The sequence below is a fragment of the Portunus trituberculatus genome, chromosome 22 (genome assembly GCF_017591435.1).
Source record: "Portunus trituberculatus isolate SZX2019 chromosome 22, ASM1759143v1, whole genome shotgun sequence".
NCBI lineage: Eukaryota > Metazoa > Arthropoda > Malacostraca > Decapoda > Portunidae > Portunus > Portunus trituberculatus.
Window position 1 is genome coordinate 1,341,411 of NC_059276.1, and position 5,000 is coordinate 1,346,410.

The window sequence follows — 5,000 nt, forward strand, 5'->3', positions numbered from 1 at the left end:
TTATTAAACTATGTGGTGATTCTGTTGGAAGACTTCACTTGGCAATATATTTATAGAAATACAAGAATAAGTCATATTTCACCCAATCACGTTCACACTATACATACATACGAACACATTACTTATATAAATACTTGTGCGTACATACACATATATGTATATATATACTTCCTGAATAATTTATATCCAGCTTTAAAGTAAATTTATCATACAATACAAATAAATGATGGACTGCAAGCTGCTAGTTATAAACATCTAAGGAAATGTTCTTTGGTTTTTCTTTTAAACTGAAAGTAACTGATACTAGTAATATCTTTTATATTAGGAGGCAAGGAATTCCATAGCTGTGGACCAAAGTAAAATATGCTGTGCTTGAATAACTGTGTGCGGAATTGCGGGCACTCCAAATTCAAGTTCCCACCTCTTGTTGCATACGGTGAATCTACACATTTAAATAGGTTATTATTTGGATATCTTTTAATGAATTTGAAGATGGAGAAAAGGACAAAACACTTATGAATATCGAAGAAATTCAATAGTTTATGATTAGAAAAACTGTGGATGTTGAGTCGAATTTACCCATAAAAATATACATCGCAAAATTTTTTTTAATTATCTTTAATCTACTTATGAAAGACGGCCAAGTGCAGGCCCAAACTGAGACACAATAAATAAAATAAGGTTAGCAGAGTGTATAGTAAATACTCAGTAGGGCTTCATTTGTGAGTTGATTCCGTATCTTGTACAATATCCCACACATCCTAGACAGTTTCATGCATACATTATCAATATGAATATTCCAATTAAGGTTATCATCAATAAATACACCTAGAAATTTTATTTGAGTGATACATTGCAGAGTTTGACCTTCAAGAAGTATTGGTTGGATATGATTTTTTACTGACCGATTTTGGAAAAAAATATAATTAGTTTTACTTATATTGAGCGTTAGTTTGTTATGTTTTATCCATTGATTTATTAAATGTAGTTCTGAGGTCAAGTTTGAGTGTAGAGTGTGTATGTCCTTGTCTTTCATAAACAAGTGTGTGTGTGTGTGTGTGTGTGTGTGTGTGTGTGTGTGTGTGTGTGTGTGTGTGTTGTAGGGTAACGTCTGGCTGTCTGTCAGAGACTGCAGCAGATCAAACAGTGAATTACACACACACACACACACACACACACACACACACACACACACACACACACACACACACACACACACATTGCTAAGATTTCAGAGCGATCAGACGTCCCTACTCCTCGTGCTCCACCAACTCAGTATATCAGCTAGCAAGTGACTGTTCTCATGGATCCAGAAGCCGTCAAGATGTTACTCAAATCTCAATAGAGCAGTTTTCTTTCCGCTACGGATCTTGTAGAAGGCAGAATGTTCAGTTTGACAAAAAAAAAAAAAAAAAAAATCGAATTCTCCCAAGCTGAATTGTCAGACTTAAAGAATGAGGTAAGGTAGCTCCGTAAATCAGATCATGACAAACAAGTGATTATTGAAGAACTCTAATCAAAAGCAGGTGAATTAGAACAGAGTTAACTACCAAGAGGACTACAGCAAACATAACAAATTAAGAATTATCGGATTTTAAGAGCAACCGAGAGGGGAAACCTGGGAACAAACTGCAGAAAAAGTGAGCAAAATAATGCAAGAAAAACTTCAACCATCATCGGTTAGTCTTGAGCTTGCTCACAGGGTGGTTCCAGCTACATCTTTCCGCCCTCGGGCAGTTGTCGTCCGCTTTGAAAAAATCTTTGACCATGAGGCTATAATGCGGAATGTCAGAAAACTTAAGGACACAGGAATGATCTTAAATGACGAGCTTTGTCACGCTTCAATGAAGATCAAGACGAAGTAGTTTTTGCTCATGAAGAAAGCGAGAGAAGAGTGTAAAATTGCATTTTTTCAGGAATACATGACTGATAATAAAAGAAAAAAAAATAGTCAACAATATTCATCCTTAGCGCCTGCTGCTGTTTCACCCCACACTGGTGCTGGTTTAGCTTCGGATAATAGTGATGGGGGAAGTGGTCAACGATCATCATCCCTGTCTCGGCCCACACCGTTGCTGGATCAACGACTAGTGGTCCTTGATAAGGGAATGACAGTAAGCTGTGCTGTGGTTTGAACATTGGAGGGAGCTGCGAATCTTGTGAATGTCTGGTTCAATCCTATAAGAGCTTCCTTGACTAACACAGCAGCTTAAGGAGCTGATAGTTCTGCTGATGGTGGTGTTGGTGGTGCATATTGGTTGTTTAGCAGGATCAGTGTCGACAAGATGAAATCTGCTTACTGGCACACTACCTCGGGACGACCTCAAAAATCTCAGAGAGCGCAAGAAGAAATAGATTAGTCAAATTCAGTTACAACCTATATTTGTGTTTGATACCACACTTCTATCTAACTATCATTTATACTCGCAAGATAACCTTCACTTCGATATTAATCACAAATGTTTTTTGTTGTTCCGGTGTTACTGTTATAATTGTTACTATGTTTCTAACTTCTGCTGCTATAACAACTATCATTACCATTACTACTACTACCGCACAACTATTAATGTCACCACTACTAATATCAATACAATTGCTTTTACTGCCACCACAACTACTGCTACCATTAATATCACTATTACTAATACTACCACTAATCATAATTACAGATACCACTAATATCTCTATCGCTACTACTACAGCTACTATTACTACTACTACTACTACTACCACCACCACCACCACCACCACCACCACCACCACCACACCACCACCACACCACCACACAGCCATTACACCACCACCACACCACCACCACCACCACCACCACCATTACCACCACCACCACACCACCACCACCACCACCATTACCACCACCACAATCACCACCACCACCATCACCACCATCACCACCACCACCATCACCACCACCACCACCACCACCACCACCACCACCACCACCACCACCACACCACCACCACCACCACCACCACCACCACCACCACCACCACCACTGCCACCCACCACCACCACCACCACCACCACCACCACCACCACCACCACACAACCAACCACCACCACAGCTGCTGCTGCCGCTGCTGCCGCACACCACACACCACCACCACACCACCACCACCACACCACCACCACCACCATTACCACCACCACCACCACCACCACCACCACCACCACTCACCACCACTCACCACCACCACCACCACCACCACCACCACCACCACCACCACCACCACCACCACCACCACCACCACCACCACCACCACCACCACCACCGGGTGCCGCCGCCGCCGCCGCCGCCGCCGCCGCCGCCACCACCACCACCACCACCACCACCACCACCACCACCACCACCACCACCACCGCCGCCGCCGCCGCCGCCGCCGCCGCCGTCACCACCACCACCACCACCACCACCACCACCACCACCACCACCACCACCACCGGTGGTGGTGGTGCCACCACCACCACCACCACCACCACCACCACCACCACCACCACCACCACCACCACCACCACCACTGCCGCCGCCGCCGCCGCCGTTGCCGCTGCCGCCGCTGCTGCTGCTGCTGCTACCACCATATTACTACTACCACCACCACTACTACTACTACTACTACTACTACTATTACTACAACTACTACTACTACTACAACAACAACTACTACTACTACTACTACCACTACTACTACTACTATTACTACTATTTCTACTTACCAATACGTACCTACCATTATCATTAACGCCCCTACCAGTACTACTGCGGTGCAGCTATTGTTACAGTAGCCGCATATATCTAATTAACCAACTGTGTTGTTTATCAGATCAAACAACGAAGTGGGATCTAATGTAGAATATATGGTGGGCCTTGACACATTTGTGAGTGACGATAAATACAACAGTGATTTGAATGTAGAGAATCTCTTTTTATAATGTAGGTTCATTAAATTTCTTATATCTCAATACATTTACCTAGACGATAATTTTTACCAATTAAAAATGTGCTTGAAATTCTTATCTTAAATATTAGGCCAATTCTTATGAATTTGCAATCTTTTGTTGATAGTATAGTAATAAGTTATTTAAATATTAAAAACGGTATTGTTGGTCTTACAGAAATAACATTAAGCTTTCCTCTTGAACCTCTTCACCAATTGCCAGGCTACAAAATGTTTTCCAGCTGTATTAACACGTACGGTGAAGGAATAGCGGTTTATATTTCAGATTCTTACCATGCTACAATAATTGTTGATAGATTTTCGAATTTAGAGACGTTCATTAAAAGCATTGATATTCACAATACTAGAGTGAATAAGAAAGCACTAATGTTCCCACCACATACCACTTTGAAGCTATGCTACTTGTCGAGTGGTTTAAAATTACCTACATGTCACCATGGTACCCAGGTTCTAGGTGGTTACACCAAAGATGTGCTTGGGTGGTGATATGGGCCCTAATATGGGTACCACTATAAGTAAAACTGCCTGACGTCACTAATGAGCGGAAGCTGAACACCGCTTCCCACATATAATCTTCAAGTATGCCTACAGGCGCTATAGGCTATATCAAAGAGAAAAAAATCTAGGCAATTCTGCCTGAATTAGATATTGGTAACTATATAATTAACACAGATACATCAGATCATCACCAAATTTCATCATAATTCAAGCTTATATATGATAATTCTTCGGCCTATGTTGAAAAAAGAATTATTACTGATTCAACATTAAATAATTTTAAGCTGATCTAGAACAGATTGATTGGACAAGTGTTCTACAGTGTACCTGTCCTAATAAGTCCTTTGATTGATTTTTCCACGAATTTAATCTATTATTCCAACCACACTTTCCAGTTAAAACGAAGACTGTAAGCACTGAAAATATAGTGAGCCCGTTCATCACCCCGATCCTTAAGAGATCCATGAATGACAATTATTAACAAGACAAGAAATCGCCGTTAACATACAGGGAAACATAGCTATAGAA

General features: G+C 41.5%; 1 protein-coding gene across 6 annotated transcripts in view; it reads left to right on the forward strand.

The window, feature by feature from the left end:
- Positions 1–5,000, forward strand: part of LOC123507357 (cyclic nucleotide-gated cation channel alpha-3-like) — a 129,389-nt gene that overhangs the window by 82,615 nt on the left and 41,774 nt on the right. The window lies entirely within an intron of this gene.